Source organism: Triticum aestivum, chromosome 7D (genome assembly GCF_018294505.1).
Source record: "Triticum aestivum cultivar Chinese Spring chromosome 7D, IWGSC CS RefSeq v2.1, whole genome shotgun sequence".
NCBI lineage: Eukaryota > Viridiplantae > Streptophyta > Magnoliopsida > Poales > Poaceae > Triticum > Triticum aestivum.
The window spans coordinates 542659580-542672873 of NC_057814.1; positions in this window are offsets into that span (position 1 = coordinate 542659580).

Sequence of the window (13294 nt, forward strand, 5' to 3'; positions counted from 1 at the left end):
TTCTAGGGATATAAACTTCCAACTCAAGTTTTTCTTCATAAGATTGCATCAAAGCATCAAAGATATGTTTAGTAAAAGCTTTATGTTGACTATAAGCATGAGGAGAATTTAGCACGGATTGCAACAAGGAAATACAATCTATCAAAGAGAAATTATCATAATTAAATTCATTGAAATCCAAAATAGTGGGTTCATTAATATCTAGAGTTTTGATCTCTTCAATCTCACTTTTACCAATTTTAGCATCAAGATCTAACAACTCTGAATTTTTGGAACGCCTTCTAGGTAAAGGTAGCTCATATTCAGTCCCATCATTATCAAGATTCATATTGGAAAACAAAGATTTAATAGGGGACACATCAATAACTTTCAGATCTTCATCTTTATTCTCACAAAAAAAAATCCGGCTTAGCGGCCATCTTATTAACTAAGGTGGCCTGCTTATCCGAAACTTCAGCTATTAATTTTTCGAGATGAGCAATCTGAGATTTCAAACCATAAAATTCTTTAGACATATCATCGAGCTCTTTATTCATATAACCCATAAAGCTTTTTTGTTCCTTAAGCTCGTTCCTAAAGAAATTATTATGCTCAAATTGTAAAGGCATAAAACTCCTAACGTTGCTTTCGATCTCTTCCAACCTTTTAAGGTGAAGATCACAAAATCTAGGTAGAGCCATCTTGACAAGCAAGCAATCCAACACACGAGCAAACAAGAAGCGAGCGAAAAAGAGGCGAACGGAGAGAGGGCGAATAAAACGGCAAGGGTGAAGTGGGGGAGAGGAAAATGAGAGGCAAATGACAAATAATGTAATGCGGGAGATAAGAGTTTGTGATGGGTACTTGGTATGTTGACTTTTGCGTAGACTCCCCGGCAACGGCGCCAGAAATCCTTCTTGCTACCTCTTGAGCACTGCGTTGGTTTTCCCTTGAAGAGGAAAGGGTGATGCAGTAAAGTAGCGTAAGTATTTCCCTCAGTTTTTGAGAACCAAGGTATCAATCCAGTAGGAGGCCACGCTCAAGTCGCTCGTACCTACACAAACAAATAAAAACCTCGCAACCAACGCAATAAAGGGGTTGTCAATCCCTTCACGGTCACTTACGGAAGTGAGGTCTGATAGATATGATAAGATAGTATTTTTGGTATTTTTATAATAAAGATGCAAAGTAAAATAAAAGGCAATAAAAATAGCTAAGTGTTGGAAGATTAATATGATGGAAAATAGACCCGGGGCCATAGGTTTCACTAGTGGCTTCTCTCAAGAGCATAAGTATTACGGTGGGTGAACAAATTACTGTCGAGCAATTGATAGAAATGAGCATAGTTATGAGAATATCTAGGTATGATCATGTATATAGGCATCACGTCCGTGACAAGTAGACCGACTCCTGCCTGCATCTACTACTATTACTCCACACATCGACCGCTATCCAGCATGCATCTAGAGTATTAAGTTCAAAAGAACAGAGTAACGCTTTAAGTAAGATGACATGATGTAGAGGGATAAACTCATGCAATATGATATAAACCCCATCTTGTTATCCTCGATGGCAACAATAAAATACGTGCCTTGCTACCCCTGCTGTCACTGGGAAAGGACGCCGCAAGATTGAACCCAAAGCTAAGCACTTCTCCCATTGCAAGAAAGATCAATCTAGTAGGCCAAACCAAACTGATAATTCGAAGAGACTTGCAAAGATAACCAATCATACATAAAAGAATTCAGAGGAGATTCAAATATTGTTCATAGATAAACTTGATCATAAACCCACAATTCATCGGTCTCAACAAACACACCGCAAAAGAAGATTACATCGAATAGATCTCCACGAGAATCATGGAGAACTTTGTATTGAGATCCAAAAAGAGATAAGAAGCCATCTAGCTAATAACTATGGACCCGAAGGTCTGAGGTAAACTACTCACACATCATCGGAGAGGCTATGGTGTTGATGTAGAAGCCCTCCGTGATCAATGCCCCCTCCGGCAGGACGCCGGAAATGGCCCCAAGATGGGATCTCATGGGTACAGAAGGTTGCGTCAGTGGAATTAGGTTTTCGTGGATGCCTCTGTTGGTTTGGGGGTACGTAGGTATATATAGGAGGAAGAAGTACGTCGGTGGAGCAACGTGGGCCCCACGAGGGTGGAGGGCGCGCCCAGGGGGAGGGCGCGCCCCCTACCTCGTGCTCTCCTGGTTGATTTCTTGACGTAGACTCCAAGTCCTCTGGATCACGTTTGCTCCGAAAATCACGTTCCGGAAGGTTTCATTCCGTTTGGACTCCGTTTGATATTCTTTTTCTGCGAAACTCTGAAATAGGCAAAAAAACAGCAATTTGGGCTGGTCCTCCGGTTAATAGGTTAGTCCCAAAAATAATATAAAAGTGTATAACGAAGCCCATAAATCATCCAAAACAGAATATAATATAGCATGAAGCAATCAAAAATTATAGATACGTTGGAGACGTATCATCTATTCACAATGTAAAGTATGAATCAGAAACTTTATTGAGAAACTAACAAACTATAATCTCGGTCATTGAAGCAATTGCAATTTATCATAACATCGGAAAGAGTCAATGTAAGAGCTTTTCAGCAAGTCCACATACTCAACTATCATTTAGTCTTTCACAATTGCTAACACTCACGCAATACTTATGAGTATGGAGTTTTAATCGGACACAGAGAAAGATAGGAGCTTATAGTGTTGCCTCCCAACCTTTTACCTCAAGGGTAATGTCAACAATAATAGTTCATGCTAACTTACATCCAATTGGATATATGTATCAGGATCTTTCCAACACAAGGTGCTTGCCAAAGGATAAAATGTAAAAAGGAAAGGTGAAGATCACCATGACTCTTGCATAAGGGTAAAAGATAAAAGTAAAAGATAGGCCCTTCACAGAGGGAAGCAGAGGTTGTCATGCGCTTTCATGGTTAGATGCACGAAATCTTAATGCAAAAGAACGTCACTTTATATTGCCACTTGTGATATGGACCTTTATTATGCAGTCCGTCGCTTTTATTTCTTCCACATCACAAGATCGTATAAAGCTTATTTTCTCCACACTAATAAATCATACATATTTAGAGAGCAATTTTTATTGCTTGCACCGATGACAACTTACTTGAAGGATCTTACTCAATCCATAGGTAGATATGGTGGACACTCATGGCAAAATTGGTTTTAAGGGTATTCGGAAGCACAAGTAGTATCTCTACTTGGTGCAAAGAATTTGGCTAGCATGAGAGGGAAAGGCAAGCTCAACATGTTGGATGATCCATGAGAATATACTTTATTTCAGATATAAGAAAACATAACCCATTACGTTGTCTTCCTTGTCCAACATCAACTCTTTAACATGTCATATTTTAATGAGTGCTCACAATCATAAAAGATGTCCAAGATAGTATATTTATATGTGAAAACCTCTCTTTCTTTATTACTTCCTATTAATTGCAACGATGACCAAAACTATGTTTGTCAACTCTCAACAACTTTTATTCATCATACTCTTTATATGTGAAGTCATTACTCTCCATAAGATCAATATGATCTCTTTGTTTTCTTTTTATTCTTTCTCTTTTCTTTAATTCCCTCGAGATCATAGCAAGATAATCAAGCCCTTGACTCAACACTAATCTTTATTATATATAGCTCACGGACTCGATTACATAGAGGGATCATAAAGCAAAACTCAAAACTAAATCATACTAAAACTTTATTCTACTAGATCAAGATATTACTAAAAGGATCGAACTAAGAAAAACGGTAAAGATAGGAGTGTGATGGTGATACGATACCGGGGCACCTCCCCCAAGCTTGGCAGTTGCCAAGGGGAGTGCCCATACCCATGTGATTATATCTCTTTCCTCGGGGGTGGTGATGATGGAGTTGTTGATGATGTAGGCTTGTCGTCCATCTTCCAAGGCATAGGCTCACCATCATAGAAAGATGATCGAGTCTCCGGAATCCTCAAATCTGCAGCCAAACTCATCCTCTTGAATCTATATTCATACTCACAGTTTTGGTTTTGCAGGTGATAGATCTGGGCTTGGAGGTGCTCGATTTTCTCGTGAAGCTTGAAGATGGCCTCCCCAATGTCCTTGGCGTCCAGCTTGTGGTTGTTGCTGAACTCCGTGATCATTATGTGATTGGTGTCGAGTCCACACTCCACCATCTCCTGACACTTGAAGACTTGTTGCTCCATTGCTTCAAGCCTTGTCTCCATGCTTCCGGTCCTCCTTGGTCCCTCAACATCGCGGATGTGCAGCAACCCATCATGCATCTCAATGGTTTGAGGGTGTTGCAACACTTCCGCGAGGTAGGGGTTGATGACCTTCTCGACGAACTTGTCCTTGGGGGCGCTTGGAGACGTCATGGTGACCTAGATCTGTCAGAAAAACAGCTCGAAACGAAAACAGAGGATATTTGCGTGATACGTTGGTCAAAACCTTCGGGAGATTATATAATGAATTTTTACCGACCAAAAGAAGTATCGTGCAAGAAAATGGAGTCCGGAGAGCACACGAGGTGCCCACGAGGCAGGGGGCGCACCCAGGGGGTAGGGCGCGCCTCCCACCCTTGTGGAAGCCTCGTGTCCTTCCCGGACTACTTCTTATTTTCCTATTTTCTTAAATATTCCAAAACGGAGAAAAATTGCCATTAGAACTGTTTTGGAGTCGGTTTACTTACCGTACCACGTACCTATTCCTTTTCGGAGTCTGAAGCGTGCTGGAAAGTGTATCTTATGTATTCCTCCGGGGTTACGGTTTCAATAACATTAGTTTCAACATGTATAGGATTACCTGAGATATAATGTTTGATTCTTTGACCGTTCACCACCTTTGGATTTGTGCCTTCGAAGTTGTTGATTTTTATAGCACCGGAACGATAGACCTCCTCGATAACGTAAGGACCTTCCCATTTACAGAGAAGTTTTCCTGCAAAAAATCTTAAACGAGAGTTGTATAGCAGCACATAATCACCTACATTAAACTCACGCTTTTGTATCCTTTTGTCATGCCATCTTTTAACCTTTTCCTTGAAAGTTTGGCATTCTCATAGGCCTGGGTTCTCCATTCATCAAGTGAGCTAATGTCAAATAGCCTCTTTTCACCGGCAAGTTGAAATCATAGTTGAGCTCTTTAATAGCCCAATATGCCTTATGTTCTAGTTCGAGAGGCAAGTGACATGCTTTTCCATAAACCATCTTATACGGAGACATACCCATAGGATTTTTATATGCAGTTCTATAGGCCCATAATGCATCATCAAGTTTCTTGGACCAATTCTTTCTAGATCTATTAACAGTCTTTTGCAAAATTAATTTGAGCTCTCTATTGCTCAATTCTACTTGACCACTGGACTGCGGGTGATACGGAGATGCAATTCTATGATTAACATCATATTTAGCAAGCATTTTATGAAAGGCACCATGAATAAAATGTGAACCACCATCAGTCATTAAATATCTAGGGACTCCAAACCTCGGAAAAATAACTTCTTTAAGCATCTTAATAGAAGTGTTATGATCAGCACTAATAGTTGGAATAGCCTGTACACACTTAGTAATGTAATCAATAGCAACTAAAATATGTGTATACCCATTAGAGGAAGGAAACAGTCCCATGCAATCAAAGCCCCAAACATCAAATGGTTCAACAACAAGTGAATAATTCATAGGCATTTCTTGACGTCTACTAATATTACCAATTCTTTGACATTCATCACAAGACAAGACAAACTTACGGGCATCCTTGAAGAGAGTAGGCCAATAAAAACCGGATTGCAATACCTTATGTGCAGTTCTATCTCCAGCGTGGTGCCCTCCATAAGCCTCGGAGTGGAACTTGCGTAGGATTTGTTCCTGTTCATGCTCAGGTACACAACGTCTAATAACACCATCTACTCCTTCTTTATAAAGATGTGGGTCATCCCAAAAGTAATGTCTCAAGTCATAGAAAAACTTTTTCTTTTGCTGGTATGTGAAACTAGGTGGTATAAATTTAGCAACAATGTAATTAGCATAATCAGCATACCATGGAGCAGTTCGAGAAGCATTTATGACAGCCAATTGTTCATCAGGAAAGCTATCATCAATGGGTAGTGGGTCATCAAGAACATTCTCTAACCTAGACAAGTTGTCTGCAACGGGGTTCTCAGCTCCCTTTCTATCAATAATATGCAAATCAAATTCTTGTAGCAAGAGAACCCATCTAAGAAGTCTAGGCTTAGCATCTTTCTTTTTCATAAGGTATTTAATAGCAGCATGATCAGTGTGAATAGTTACTTTAGAATCAACAATATAAGGTCTAAACTTATCACAAGCAAAAACAACTGCTAAAAATTCTTTTTCAGTGGTAGCATAATTTCTCTGGGCATTGTCTAGAGTTTTACTAGCATATTGAATAACATTTAATTTCTTATCAACTCTTTGTCCTAGAACAGCACCTACAACATAATCACTAGCATCACACATAATTTCAAAAGGTAAATTCCAATCAGGTGGTTGAACAATAGGTGCAGAAATCAAAGCTTTCTTAAGTATTTCAAATGCCTCTACACAATCATCATCAAAGACAAAAGGAATATCTTTTTGTAATAGATTAGTCAGAGGCCAAGAAATTTTTGAGAAGTCCATAATGAACCTCCTATAAAAACCGACATGACCCAGAAAACTTCTTATACCTTTGATGTCCTTAGGACACGGCATCTTTTCAATAGCATCAACTTTAGCTTTATCAACTTCAATGCCTCTTTCAGAAATTGTATGCCCCAAGACAATGCCTTCATTAACCATAAAGTGGCATTTCTCCCAATTCAAGACGAGATTAGTTTCTTCACATCTCTGCAAAACTCGATCAAGGTTGCTCAAGCAATCATCAAAAGAAGATCCATAAACGGAGAAATCATCCATGAAAACCTCACAAATCTTTTCACAAAAGTCAGAGAATATAGCCATCATGCATCTTTGAAAGGTAGCGGGTGCATTACATAAACCAAACGGCATACGTCTATAAGCAAAAGTACCAAAAGGGCAAGTAAAAGTGGTCTTTTCTTGATCCTCAGCTGACACAGGTATTTGAGAGAAACCAGAGTAACCATCTAGAAAGCAAAAATGTGTATGTTTGCATAATCTTTCTAGCATTTGATCAATAAAAGGCAAAGGGTAATGATCTTTTTTAGTAGCTTTATTTAATTTGCGGAAATCAATTACCATCCTATAACCTGTAACAATTCTTTGTGGGGTCAATTCATCTTTATCATTAGGGACAACAGTAATACCTCCCTTCTTAGGGACACAATGGACAGGACTTACGCACTGACTATCAGCAACAAGATAAATTATACCTGCCTCGAGGAGCTTTAATATTTCCTTTCTTACCACTTCTTTCATCTTAGGATTTAGCTGTCATTCGTGATCAATAACTGGTTTGGCATCTTTCTCCAAATTTATTTTGTGTTGACATAGAGTGGGACTAATGCCCTTAAGATCATCAAGAGTATATCCAATAGCAGCACGGTGCTTCTTCAGAGTTTTCAATAATTTCTCTTCCTCCTTCTCCGAAAGGTTAGCACTGATAATAACAGGATATATCTTCTTTTCATCAAGATAAGCATATTTAAGAGTATCAGGTAATGGTTTAAGCTCAAACACGGGATCACCCTTGGGTGGAGGAGGATCCCCTAGAATTTCAATAGGCAAGTTCTGTTTCAAAATAGGTCCCTGTTTAAAGAATACTTCAACTATTTTCCTTCTTTCATTCATAAACATATCATTTTCATGGTCGAGAAAATATTGTTCTAAAGGATCATTAGGAGGCACAGCAATAGAAGCAAGACCAATAATTTCATCTTTACTAGGCAATTCCTCATCACGGTGTTGTCTACTAAATTTAGCAAAATTAAACTCATGAGACATATCACCCAAACCAATAGTAACAACATCCTTTTCGCAGTCTATCCTAGCATTAACAGTGTTCAAGAAGGGTCTACCAAATATAATGGGACAAAAGCTATCTTGTGGGGAACCAAGAACAAGAAAATCAGCAGGATATTTAACCTTCCCACACAAGACTTCAACATCTCTAACAATCCCAATCGGTGAAATAGTATCTCTATTGGCAAGCTTAATGGTAACATCGATATCTTCTATCTCAGCAGGTGCAATATCATGCATAATTTCTTCGTATAAAGAATGAGGTATTGCACTAGCACTAGCACCCATATCACATAAGCCATGATAACAATGACCTCCTATTTTAACAGAAATAACAGGCATGCCTACCACATGTCTATGTTTATCTTTAGCACCAGGTTTAGCAATTCTAGCAGTCTCATCACAGAAGTAAATAACATGCCCATCGATATTATCAGCCAATAGATCTTTAACCATAGCAATTTTAGGTTCAACTTTAACTTGCTCAGGGGGTTTGTGTGTCCTAATATTACTTTTGTTGACTACAATTGAAGCTTTAGCATGATCCTTTATTCTAACAGGGAAAGGTGGTTTCTCAACATAAGCAGTAGGAACAATAGGATCATTATAAGTGATAGTCTTTTCTTCAACTTTAATAGGTGCAACTACTCTTACTTCAATGGGAGGATTATATTTAAACCACTTCTCCTTAAGGAGATCAACATGAGTAGCAAATGATTCACAAAAAGAAGCTACTATCTCAGAGTCAAGTCCATATTTAGTGCTAAATTCACGGAAAGCATCGGTATCCATAAAAGATTTAACACAATCAAACTTAGGTGTTATACCTGACTCCTTACCTTCGTCGAGATCCCAATCTTTAGAGTTGCGTTTAATTCTTTCCAATAAATCCCATTTGAATTCAATAGTCTTCATCATAAAAGAGTCAGTACAAGAAGTATCGAGCATGGAGCGATTATTGAGAGAAAGCCGAGCATAAAATTTTTGAATAATCATTTCTCTTGAGAGCTCATGATTGGGGCATGAATATAACATTGACTTAAGCCTCCCCCAAGCTTGAGCGTTGCTTTCTCCTTCGCGAGGCCAAAAATTATATATATAATTACGATCACGATGAACAAGATGCATAGGATAAAACTTCTGATGAAATTCCAATTTCAATCGTTTGTAGCTCCATGATCCCATATCATCACATAGCCTAAACCATGTCAATGCATCTCCCTTCAAAGATAAAGGGAAAACCTTCTTCTTGATGACATCCTCGGGCATACCTGCAAGCTTAAATAATCCACAAACTTCATCCACATAGATTAAGTGTAAATCGGGATGCAATGTTCCATCTCCTGCAAAAGGATTAGCTAGCAGTTTCTCCATCATACCCGAAGGAATTTCAAAGTAAACATTTTCAGTAGGTTCAGTAGGTTGAGGGGTAGCTAATTGTGGTTCCGGACGGGGTGAAGATACCCCGAACAAACCCCTCAAAGGATTGTTTTCCATAGTAACAAGTGACAGTAAATTTCAGCACACTATATAAATTTTTCCTTACCAAATTCCACCTACCAAAGGCGCTTCACTCCCCGGCAACGGCGCCAGAAAATAGCCTTGATGACCCACAAGTATAGGGGGTCTATCGTAGTCCTTTCGATAAGTAAGAGTGTTGAACCCAATGAGGAGCAGAAGGAAATGACAAGCGGTGTTCAGTAAGGTATTCTCTGCAAGCACTGAAATTATCGGTAACAGATAGTTTTGTGATAAGGTAATTTGTAACGAGTAACAAGTAACAAGTGTAAATAAAGTGCAGCAAGGTGGCCCAATCCTTTTTGTAGCAAAGGACAAGCCTGGACAAACTCTTATATAGAGAAAAGTGCTCCCGAGGACACATGGGAATTATCATCAAGCTAGTTTTCATCACGCTCATATGATTCGTGCTCGTTACTTTGATAATTTGGTATGTGGGTGGACCGGTGCTTGGGTACTGTCCTTTCTTGGACAAGCATCCCACTTATGATTAACCCCTATTGCAAGCATCTGCAGCTACAAAAGAAGTATTAAGGTAAACCTAACCATAGCATGAAACATATGGATCCAAATCAGCCCCTTACGAAGCAACTCATAAACTAGGGTTTAAGCTTCTGTCACTCTAGCAACCCATCATCCACTTATTACTTCCCAATGCCTTCCTCTAGGCCCAAACAATGGTGAAGTGTCATGTAGTCGACGTTCACATAACACCACTAGAGGAAAGACAACATACATCTCATCAAAATATCGAACGAATACCAAATTCACATGACTACTAATAGCAAGACTTCTCCCATGTCCTCAGGAACAAACGTAACTACTCACAAATCATATTCATGTTCATAATCAGAGGGGTATTAATATGCATATGGATCTGAACATATGATCTTCCACCAAATAAACCAACTAGCATCAACTACAAGGAGTAATCAACACTACTAGCAACCCACAGGCGCTTTGGGACAAAGATTGGATACAAGAGATGAACTAGGGTTTGAGAGGAGATGGTGCTGGTGAAGATGTTGATGGAGATTGACCCCCTCCCGATGAGAGGATCGTTGGTGACGACAATGGCGATGATTTCCCCCTCCTAGAGGGAAGTTCCCCGGCAGAACCGCTCTGCCGGAGCCCTAGATTGGTTCCGCCAAGGTTCCGCCTCGTGGCGGCGGAGTTTCTTCCCGAAAGCTTGCTTATGATTTTTTTTCAGGGTAGAAGACACCATATAGCCAAAGATGGGCATCGGAGGCCTGCCAGGGGGCCCACGAGGCAGGGGGCGCGCCCAGGGGGGTAGGGCGCGCCCCCACCCTCGTGGCCAGGGTGTGGGCCCCCTCTGGTATTTTCTTCGCTCAATATTTTTTATAAATTCCAAAAATGACTTCCGTGAAGTTTCAGGACATTTGGAGCTGTGCAGAATAGGTCTCTAATATTTGCTCCTTTTCCAGCCCAGAATTCCAGCTGCCGGCATTCTCCCTCTTCATGTAAACCTTGTAAAATAAGAGAGAATAGGCATAAGTATTGTGGCACAATGTGTAATAACAGCCCATAATGCAATAAATATCGATATAAAAGCATGATGCAAAATGGACGTATCAACATCTTTTGTTCTACCCTCCCGTGGCAGTGGGGTCCATATTGGAAACTAAGGGATATTAAGGCATCCTTTTAATAAAGAACCGGAAAAAAGCATTAACACATAGTGAATACATGAACTCCTCAAACTACGGTCATCACCGGGAGTGGGCCCGGTTGTTGTCACTCCGGGGTTGCCGGATCATAACACGTAGTAGGTGACTATAACTTGCAAGATCAGATCTAAAACATGGATATAATAATGATAACATAAACGGTTCAGATCTGAGTTCATGGCACCCGGGCCCAAAGTGACAAGCATTAAGCATAGCAAAGTCATAGCAACATCAATCTAAGAACATAGTGGATACTAGGGATCAACCCTTAACAAAACTAACTCGATTACATGATGAATCTCATCCAACTCCTCACCGACCAGCGAGCCTACGAAGGAATTACTCGCTCCCGGTGTGGAGCATCATGGAATTGGCGATGGAGAAGGTTGGTGATGACGAAGAACAAAGATCCCCCTCTCCAGAGCCCCAAACGGACTCCAGATCTGCCCTTTCGAGGAAAAACAGGGCTGGGCGGCGGCTCCGTCTCGTGGAACACGATAATTCTTTCTCCCTGATTTTTTTCTGGAATAATATGATTTTATAGCGTCAGAATCAGGGTCTGCGGGGCCACCAGGTGGGGACAACCCACCTGGGCGCGCCAGGAGAGGGGGGGCACGCCCTGGTGGGTTATCCCCACCCAGGTGCCCCTCTCCGGCAGGTCTTGGCTCCAGAAATTCTTATTATTGATATAAAAAATCCTCGCAAAGTTTCGTTCCATTCCGAGAACTTTTATTTCTGCACAAAAACAATGTCATGGTAGTTCTGCTGAAAACAGCGTCAGTCCGGGGTTAGTTTAATTCAAATCATGCAAATTAGAGTCCAAAACAAGAAGAAAAGCGTTAGGAAAAGTAGATACGTTGGAGACGTATCAACCCTATATTTGGGTATGTCGATTTTCTACTATGCCAAAGCCTATTAACTATGCGATCCGGCCCTCATCTGTTCCTTTGTTTGTTTGATGTTATTTATGTTTTTATGTGTTTTTGCTATTTTTTTCTTTGTTAGTTCGGTTTTATTTTTCTTTAGTGGGTATTTTTGGGATGGTAGACCAAATTTGACATGGAAGGAGTCTGTTAAGAGAGACCTCAAGGATTGGAGATTCATCAAAGAACTAGCTATGGACAGGGGTGCGTGGAAGCTTGCTATCCATGTGCCAGAGCCATGAGTTGGTCGCGAGATCTTATGGGTTTCAGCTCTAGCCTACCCCAACTTGTTTGGGACTAAAGGCTTTGTTGTTGTTGTTGTTGTTGTTGTTGTTGTTGTTAGGTATTTTTGGGATGACAGATGAGTGTAAATGTATACACATAAATATTATGCAATGTGTGTGAAAATTATACAATTATATGATAATGTGCTACCCTAAAAAGCGACTAATTATTCTTTGCATACTGCAGAATGTGCAATTTCACTGCAAAATGTTGTGCAATTTTTTTTTCAATTTTCTTTCTTTTTAAAGGGTAATACCAATGTCACTAATCCATCTTCCCTATAAAACTTCATTATTTTGATTTTTTTAGTTATTGTCTTATTCTTCGTTAAGTTAATAAAAATGTCACTAATTCATTCTTCCTATGGAAACTTTTTTTAGAAAATTTCACTATTGTATGCTTATTCTTGCACATTTGAAAAAAGTGCAATTTGTGTGTATATTTTGTGCACATTTTGTTATTGTTTGTTTTATATTTTTGTTTGTGTATAATTATAAATGCAAGTAGAAAATAATATGTGTGTAAATTATAGTAGAATGCGAAAATTGCACTATTATATGGTTATTCTTTGCATATTTGAAAAGGTGCAATTTTAGTGCAAGTTGTGTGAAATTTGGAAAGGTTTTTCATTTTCATTTTCTTTTTTCTTAAAGGGTTTCATTCTTTCATAGAAAAATTCACTATTTTGATTGTTTTTATTTTCTTCCTGAAATGGTAATACCAATGCCACAAATTCATTCTTTCATAGAAAACTTCATTTTTTAGGTTTTATTTTATTCTTTTATTTTGTTTTAGTTTTCATTTTCTTTTTTGTAAGGATAATACCAATCTCACTAATCCATTACTTTTTAGAAAACACTTCATTTTTGTTTTTATTGTTTTTTTAGATTTTTTTTGTGTAAGTATAAATGCAAGTACTAAATAATATGTGTGTAAATT